A 10,002-nucleotide genomic window follows, 5' to 3' on the forward strand; every position below is an offset into this window, starting at 1 on the left:
TACTGAAAACATACTGATGAAGGCAGTGAGCCTTCGTAATTATGCTTTCATAATTCACGTGGTGTGACGCCCGATGGCAATGTACGCTTGTACCACGGTTTACTGCGATATTACATCTCGTACTGTGAAGCCTGTACACAGGACGCGCATGTTTGTGAAGCAGGAAAGTTACTTTCAGTGCAGTTCCAAGCACTGGCGTGGCTATGTGTCATTTTTTATTATATGCATCCATGGCGATTTTTCGGTACGGAAAATGATTATTTTTCTCTCAGAACCAACGACGCCGACACCGGAATTTCTGCGACACGGGCTCTTTAACGCTAATCGCGCTAAAAGGGGATGAGAATGATGACGGACGTTTGCGGTGCGTAAACATAGACACTACATGAGCTTGCACGCTGTGTAAGATGAGAGTGCACGCAATCGTACATTTAGCGTGCCCTGGTTGACACAATGCTTCGGTTCGCACAGATGGTCGTGTCCGTTGAATGTGCATATTTATTTGTTGTTGTTTTTTTCTCGCATCAGTCCGCAAGGTTGGGTGGTTTATGGGCTTGAGTCTCAAAGCGACTCAGACTGCGAGAGATGCCGCAGAGGAGGGTTCGGTATAATATCGCCCACGTGGTTTTTTCAACGTGCATTGACATCGCACAGTACACAGGCCTCTAGCATTTCGACTCCATCGAAATGCGCCCGCCGCGGCCGGGATCGAACCCGCGTCTTGCAGGTCGGCAGCAGAGCGCTGTAACCACTAAGTAACTGCGATCAGTGCGCAAGGCTGAAGCATGCATTAGCTGCTAATATGAGCGAAGTTGTGGGCAACGAGGTTTTTTGTTTTTTGTTTTTTGTCTTGTTATTTTTTCACTGTAGACATCCGATTATCGGTTTCAGAATTGAAAATTAGCTCCGCTCATATTTATTCCCGCCTTTTCGTCGCTTGCAGTTTTCTATTCCTATCTCGTTTTATTTTTGCCTACGCACACCCTGCTATCACGAACTGCCAACTTTTATCAATAATGCAATTAATATGTCACTCGACGATCCTCGAAATTATCCCAGGTCAGGTACTTAACATAATTTCTTTTAATGCGGCGTCGATGTTCACTCTTGCGTGGTTATTATCTGGCGCGCATTTAGGAAAACTCTGGCTACGTGACGCTCTTACAAAACTAGTCAAACTCACTCACTAAGCTCCGAATAAATAGCCTTAGCTAAAAAAGAAGGAAGCCAAGTAAATACTTATTTAAATATTTGCTTTAGGTTTTCGCATTTTACACTCTTGAATTATAGGTATTGCTAAATTAAGGTACAGGTATGGCAGTGCTTTATTAGCAGACGATCTTTGGTACTAGTAAAGAACGAAAGGAGGCTTCAAATTTGGAGCCTGCAGTAAATATTTATTAGATACGTCCACCTGGAGCTCACTTCATATTCTTCCGCGATGTAGGCTACTTGAGCACGAAACCTATCTCGTTATGTTAACGCTACTCTGCGAAGCTACAAAATTTTCGTTTTCTATTTACGCCTCTCGGTTTCGCCTTTTGCTCTACGTTACTACTTACCAGTACAAGCAATCTAATCATGAAGCATAGGAGAGGAGGCCTCACATAATTTGATGTTTGAAGGCGCTGATATTGTATCAAAATAAATTAATAAACTGATAGAAAATATAGACAAAACATATAATAATGTAATAGGCTCTAAATATGAATGCTTACAACATTGCCCATTCGAAACGATGGCAACGCTACAAACGGTATATGCGCATTGGGTAGCCTCAAGAATGGTTAATTTATTCTATTCCCTTATGACCCTAATAACCGTTTTTAACACGTAACTGACTGCATAAGTCGCTACTTTATAGTCTTAGTCACCTGTCTGTAGTGTCAGGTTGTTTTACACAGGCACAGTCTGTGTGGTTAATCGAAACATTTGGCACGATGATCTAGCAGGCGCATCTATGTAAGGAATGCCCATAATGGTGTTCCATTGATTAGATACATTGTACTGGCTCGATAGCATACAGTAACTCCATTTCATTTCCTTTCATGCTATTTTCATTTGTCTATATCAGGTGGGTGGGATTTCATTTCGCCATTTGAAAGAAGACCTTTCCCATATCTCATGTATGGGTCATTTCTGAATGGGATGTGAGGTCAGATTTCGAGAAAAATATCTATACCGATCTCCCGAACGACTAAAGTCTGGAGCCGCTGATTCTGAAATCTAGTTTTTCTTCCACGGTTATGTTTCAGCACATGGCACACCGCATGCGCTGCCTCACGAAAAAAAAAGACAAAAGAAAAAAAAAATCTTGGGACCAGTCACGTCTGTGTACCTTACCCAATAAATTAAGCACTATTAGTCGCAATAGGTGCGAAAATAACGCGGGTGCCATTTAGTAAATTTATAAAACATTATTCCTTGTGAAGCGCAAAATAACGGCTAAAGTTCTAAACACGCCGACTTGATGTCTGACAACGCAAGCTTAGCTGCGACGAGAGAAGAAATGCTCACAATAACTTCTTGTGAGGAAACGATCCTGTGTTCGATCGCAGTTCTTCATCCTCGGCCGGACTTGTTCACCTTCAGCAAGGAGAACAGTTGTTCGCGTAAGACAGTACTTCCGAACATAGCGTTGATCCTAGCAACCTGTCGACGTAGCGCCAGCCCGGGCCGGGCCTCTAGCGGAGGGTCCGCGTGTTTGAGGCCCCTAGTTCATATTATAGAGGGAGGCGGATGACAGCGATAGACGTGGAAGATCAAATATTGCATATTATATATATATAGGGTGTCCCAGCTATCACGCAGCACGATTTAAAAAAAGAGGAACGGCGTTACGCGAATCAAACCTACAGCATATTGTTCCTAATACACTAGAGTAGCCACTGCTATTTTTTTCGTTACTGAGCTTTAATGAATTAGTCATAATTATATTTCTAACTCTACAAGTACTCGCCTAATAGCCAAAATGTCAATGAGGCGTATGTAGGCATGTTCAAATGGCATCTAACTGCGCTACTTTCAACAACGTGCTAATTGCGCGCCCATTTTTTTCGCTTGATCAAGAAAGCCCGCGAAATATGAAAAGTGACACGTGACTAGAGTGTTGCGCGCGTCGGGAACCAGCGCCCTCAAACAGGCTCCCTATGAGGCAGACAGTATCAAGGAAAAAATGCAGAAAGAAAAAAAAAGCATCGCCCTCTCTGCCACTCCCCGGCCTAGAAACGCACCGCTTGGCTTTAGAGTCAGGCCGTAATCAGAACACCTGCCGCGTTATCAATGAGAACAGTCGGCCGTGAGATATGGATTACTGCGGCGTACTATCGAACGGAATGAATCCCAGCGAAATTGCACGCATATCGCTGGCGCCCGACCTGTACCCTTGCCAAAATGCGGAACGCTGTCTCTCGCAACAAACAGGCAAAGCGGTTGTTTGCAGTAAGCTTATTTGAGGGCGCTGGTTTCCTTTGCGGGTGGGAGCGTAGTCACGTGTTATTTTTCATATTTAGCGGGCTTTCTTTATCAGCCGGAAAAAATGAGCGCGCAATTAGCACGTTGTTGAAAGTAGCGCAGTTAGATGCCATTTGAACATGCCTACAATCGCCTCATTGACATTTTGACAATTAGGCGAGTACTTCTCGAGTTGGAAATATAATTATGACTAATTAATTAAACCTCATTGACGAAAAAAATAGCACTGGCTACTCTAGTGTACTAGGAACAATATGCTGTAGGTTTGATTCGCGTAACGCCGTTCCTCTTTTTTTAAATCGTGCTGCGTGATAGCTGGGACACCCTGTATATAGCTTTAACAAATGCTCTGTGATGTAGTGTAATCTGGTTGTTTCACGGAAGAGAACAGATTAACAACGAAATTCTACTGTTAAGTACAGTACAATTCAGTATCATAAAGACAAAGCTTGAAATGACAAAATGCGAAAACACATGCTTTGCAAAAGCTTCTGAGTATGGCATGGCAGACATGTGATGGAGAAGGCCGCTGCAGTCTGTGTCCGCGCAAAATCTAAACAAAAAGGAAGCGGTGGAAGCTCATGCGTGGTCGCGTGGTTGAGCAATTTGAAATGAGTGATACACGCGTCATGTGTTTTGCATTAAATAGTTGTTACGTAATACATCAGGTGTGCATGGCAGAGAAGAAAAAAAAAAACACTTGGATGACGCTTGAGCTTTGCTTTGAAGAGTAGAACGCGATAGCGTAATGGGACCGTGTTCGTATCGCCTTCCCAATCGCTAGCCTTGCTTCGCTTCTCGGTGCAGACCTAAACCGTGCCGCAAGGAAAGCTAAAGTGTGAACGCCCTCCGGCTCCAATATCCACGCATGCGGCGCGTCGAAACAAGGCCACACGGCGGGGTGATGTCGTTTAAAAGCGGGCCCCGTGAGCCCTTTGCGCCATCTCGCGGGCGATAGTCAAGCCGCTGAAGAGCCTCCGAGACGTGCGTACCACCAACGCTAAATGGTGTGTATAAATAGATCGCCGTTGGTATGCTAGAGGATGTATGCGTGGAGGCCGAGCGGCCAAAGGCATCGCGCGACGGAGCGAGGGGTCGCAGGCTCGAATCCCCGGTCCCACTCGAACCGATGATTTTTTATTATTTATTTGCATCTACCTCGAATTTTCGCTCACGGACAGCGCTGATTCTTCGCTCACAACCAACGACGCCACCGACCATGACACCAACACCGGAATTTCTAAGAAACAAGCTCTTTAATGCAATCGCGTTAAAATAACGTTTGAAATAAAGACAGGCTTGCGTTGCAACGACGGAATGAGAAGGGCGATGATTTCAGTGAGGAAGCATTAACACGGTATGAGTATATATACACGGAGTGAACAAATCTGGTCGCGCAATACTGAACAGATTCGACTTCACTGCCAAAGTAAGATTGATGCGGGTCCCATAGGCCAGTGCATATTCCAGTTTAAGTTCTTACCAGTGACGTGTTTACGAAAGTAACTTCGCGTGTTATGGTGGTTGCCACACTGAGATGACGCTTTAGGAAACGGTTAGCTGAAGAAATCATGTCAGCTAGATTTGTGCGCCAAGAAATGCCCGTCTTATTTGAACGAGGACACGTGTCAACTGATAGAATAGTAGTTATGTATCGGAATACAAACGGATTTGATTGATGAGTAAAAGACAGCGCTTTAATGTTTTTTGGGGCTAAGTGTCATCTGCGATTTATTGCACCAGCCTAGTACCTCGTTACAATGGTAATAACTGTTGAGGTTTTACGTCCTAAAACGACGATGTGATTACGAGGGACGCCGTAGTGGAGGGCTCCGGAAATTTCGACCACCTGGGGTTCTTTAACGTGCACCTAAATCTAAGTACACGAGCCTCAAACAGTTTCGCCTCCATTGAAAATGCAGCCGCCGCAGCCGGGATTCGATCCCGCGACCTTCGGGTCAGCAGTCGAGGCATTTATCCTACACACGTGTACACAGTTTTCGTTAAGGTCTCCTTCTCCTGTCTTTCCCAATCGCGCGAACAGCAACGACGACATCGACAACAATAACGGGGCAACTTTCAAAGAGCGACTGCTTGCGCATATGAAAGAAAGTACCTAGCAAGTCCTGCCAAAGTAAGCGTAGAAACACAGTCGCACGCTCCAACAGAGATGCATCGGCGGAGCGTTAGCATCCGCGCCTAACTTCCTAGGCGCACTTGTACAGACTCGGGACGCGAAAATAACAAGAAACGCAATAGTTCAGCTGCGAAGATAGTGCCGCCGCGAATCCAGCTTCCATTAGTCTCCTTAAATGACGATTAAGAGCGCGCCGACGGTGGAGCCTCTTTACCGACTTCGTCTCCGAGCAAGGTGTATAGCGACAGTCGCCGAAATAGCTTCGCACGACTGGCTAACAGGAGCGGCGGAAATGAGACTGGCTAGGCAACTAGAGGTGTGAGTCGTTAACGCTGTCTTTCGCCTGAGTGCGGCCGCTGGCTGAGCTTTCCTTCATCCTCGTGCGGGTAAATAGGTGGCCCAGGTGTTACGGCTCTCGGCTATACGAGGTGTGAACGCCGCCGCAGGGTCAGCATTAGTGCGCGGTGAAATATCGTTCTGTCGAGAAATAAGCAGTAAGCACTCCCGAAAACAGAACACGGCCTTGCAAACGCAAACGTGTGTTCTATACGTAGATCGATCCCAATGAGAGAAAAAACGTGCAATTTTTTTTTTCGCACGCAATCTCAAGTTAGCCGCAGGGTCATCAGGGTGCCAGAGAGAATGTTCACATAATAGAGTAGGCTGAAAAAGGCAAGAAGCTATCCGAGCTGCATGCGTTCCCAGATAGAAGCTCTCCGCGACCGAAAGTGTTTCGCTGTCGAGTTAGTGTCATTCCTTCGGGGTGCGACTGGGATGGAGAAAACTATAGTAAGTGCGAGTGGATTTCAAGTAGTCAATGATTGCGGAGAGGCACTTGAGCTACCGCCATTTAGCCTCGAGTGAATAACTCGCTACGTAAAAAGCTAGACAAATCTTCCTTTCGTTGCATATAATATTAATGAGCACACGCCCTGCCTGACTACCTTTGTCGTGATTGAGTTCACAGAAAGTTAGGTGCTTAGAAGAGATTGCGGATGCGGGTCCAGGCCGCCTACTGGCGTAGTGAAACGATCTGCAAAGCAACAGAGAAACGATAAAGAAGTTCTGATGGTGTAATTCTGCTACGATGGCAAGAGGACGAGTGTTCGTGGACAAAGAACAACTTGTGAAAACACGTATATACTACAAAATAAACTGCGATTACCGTAACATTGTCTCCTATCCCAAACCAAAGTGCATAGCTATGCAGCTACAAGTGTCATGTCTGCCTTCTCGGTTAACACCCCCCCCCCCCATCTCCCGAAGAATATTTCTGGGTTCACCCCTGCAATTTAGGACCTTAAAAACGCAAAAATCGCCTTCATCGTCCTACAATAAAAGAAGGGAAAACATCACTGCGGCTGCACGCATGAGCAAGGTAATAGTTTGCACCCTTGTATATCCGTTCGGAAGGCATTCTCAAGACGTGTGCTGATTTCAAACCGGGACCTATTCAGCGCTCTTCTTTTTTGCAGTAACGTGTACTTCAATACCTAAGGTAAGTGTACTTAAAAATAGCTCTGATTCAGTCTAACTGTCGCCTGAAGTTGCGAAAAAGCAGAAAGAAACGAAGGAGGAAGGCTGGGAGGTTAACCAAGCACGTGCTCGGTAGGCTACCCGACAGCTGAGGAGAGGATTGGGGGAGTAAGAGATACGAAGAAAAAAGATGAGCAGGGAGTATAACAAATGGACATTTAGTGTGAACATACAGAATACGAGCTTGCGGTAGGACTTCAGAAACGTTCGTCAAGTCCGGTCGACTTGAGGAAGCACAATAGGGCTGTTGTGGTCTCATGCATGTGGGAAAGAACAGGCGGAGGTCCCAGCATCTTGTTTTCCGAAAGTGGTCTTGCACTGAGACGATGGAGCTTAGCTTCTAGAGCACGTCGTTCGGCTTGGTAGGATGGCTAGTGGCACAGTGTGTTATATCGTCTCCTCAAAGCCGCAAAAATTGCATGCCGCACTGTTGGCCATTCCTGTGAGAAAAGAATATGCGTTCGTGTGTGCCACACCCAACCATATGCTACACAACAATGTTGTTTCGAAGCGGGAGAGTCTGGATGGCAAACGAAGTTGCAAATTAGGGTCGATAGAATATAAGCTGGAGTTGGAGAAACCTCGTGTATTCCACTGTAAAAGTGTAATGTGGGGAGCAAGTACTGAATTTGCCGCGCAGCATTCGTTCTAGAGAGTGGTATGCGCATCCGGAGATTTTCTTGAGAAGCCGAGCGTGCAGCTTCATCAACGCGGTCGTTGCCGACAATCCCGCAATGGCTTGGCAACCCCCGAAATATAAAAAATTTGCCATGGCTTAGCTCGGCTATGCCAGGATATACGGAGCGTTAGCAAAGGTTCAGCTGATTATTCTTAGCTTTCCAGATTGTCTAGGATTATCAGCCTTCTTCTATTCATTCTTCGTACGCTGAACCGCTAATTGCCAGGCAACTACTTCGGGATCCGATGAGATAAGCTTCTCGGCTCTTCTGCGCCGTTGCGCAGCATTTGCGCTCTCCTTCTCCATGGCGTTACCCACCTGCAAACGCCAGTCAGAGGCGCTATCAAGCGGCTTCAGCGCAGTGTCAGACGGCGACTGCACAGCGAAGGCGAATAGCTGCGCACGCGCCGGCGCCAGTGTGTCTGCCATGGCTACGACGTCACTCCTCTCGAATGCGCAGACCAGCAGCGACAAGTCGCGCGCGGCGGTGGCGGAGTCTGCGCGCGCGCCGGCGCCAGTGTGTCTGCCGCGGCTACGACGCCACTCCTCCCGAATGCGCAGACCAGCAGCGGCGAGTCGTGCGCGGCGGTGGCAGAGAGCGCGTGAGATGCCGGCTCCGGTGAGCCAGCTGTGGGACATCACTGATCCTCGCGCATGCGCAGCACGGCTCATGAGGATCCACACGAAATCGGCTCCGGCTAGGCAAGTGTACCTAACGCTACAATATCGTGTCCCTTCTCGAATGCTTGGTGGTAGTCGTGCCTCATTTTATAGAGCAGCTGCTCGTGTAATCCATGACGTAAGGCAAACTATAGTGCTTGTAAGGCTGACTTCTAGTCGCAAAAGATGACCCAGTGATTAGGTGTCTGCCGAAATACGCAATGGACCGCACCTTGAAGCGAGTTCTGCTGCTTTCGATGCCGTGATGTGGGAAAACTTAAACTGCAAAGATATCACGTCCGTTGGAATAACCACTGCTCGGTAGACCTGTTGGAATTAATGGAGCCATCCGTTCAAGCGTGAATGCGGTCAAAGTAGATTTCGCTTAAGAGACGCAAAGGCAACTGCTTCAGGGCTAGTGGTGACAGGTGTGCCTTCTTGAAGATATTAGGAAACGATAGGCCCATATTAAGCTGACGGAGACATCACAATGGAGATTCCTGAAGAAGCTTGCATGGCATTACGAGCTCCCCAGGTTTGTTCGCGAAAATACAACTGTCTTCATAGCTAGTCTATACATGAGCTAGTCCACGAGAAAACACCTGGGCTAGAAACGACAGCTTCATTACGCTATAGCGCTGAATGTCGAAACAAACAATAATCGCCGTGCGAGCAACTATAACGAGCGCTGTGGATGTTGCGTTCAGGTTAGATCGTGTAGCTTCGAGTGCGTCAACCGAAACTGTGTGAGTCAGGCAGTACAAGCATATGACGCGAGAACGGACGAGAAATGCGATCGGGGAGCTGAGGGTCAGATGTTCATTTGTTCAGCACGTTGCTTTCTTGCTTTCGCGCCGCAGGTGTCAAGTTATCGCACGACAGGACGTCGCAGCGTTCTAGTTTAGCCGCGTTCCGTCCACTTGGCAATGCTAAATTAAAGCCCCCTCTTGTGCTTTGGGCGTTTGTAACTTGAGGACTTCGATGTTTACCGAGGCATTATCTTCAAGTATGGCGCAATAACACGAGCAAGCTTGCAAGAACGTGGTTAGGCGCGTATGTCGCGGTGTCTCAACCAAAAATGAAAACAAGAACACCCAGAATGATTAAATGCCAAAAATAACTACTGAACACGAGCGCGTATGTGATTTATCGCGAGCTTTGTATGGTAACGCAGTGGGCGCAAGGGGATGCAGTTTCGCGGGTCTTGTTTATACCATTGATGAGCTGTTGTGAAAGTGTGTTTTGCAAGAGCGCCGCCACACCGTACACGCTTGCTTTGGCCGGAATGTTTAGTGGTGGCAGAAGTTTAGTTGGCGCATGTCACTTCCAGCAAGTCACGTGGTCATCTTGTGCGCGTAAACCAGCCCGTGGAGAGATCGAAGTATCTGGATGTCGTGTATAAAAGAATGTAACGTAGCCTATTCTGGGGCATTCGGTAATTTCAAAAGGCACCTAAGGCAGCATAACGGCATAACCATGACGTCGCCGAGGGAAACGGAGTTGACAGTGCATTATT

Source organism: Rhipicephalus sanguineus, chromosome 1, assembly GCF_013339695.2.
Source record: "Rhipicephalus sanguineus isolate Rsan-2018 chromosome 1, BIME_Rsan_1.4, whole genome shotgun sequence".
Classification (NCBI taxonomy): domain Eukaryota; kingdom Metazoa; phylum Arthropoda; class Arachnida; order Ixodida; family Ixodidae; genus Rhipicephalus; species Rhipicephalus sanguineus.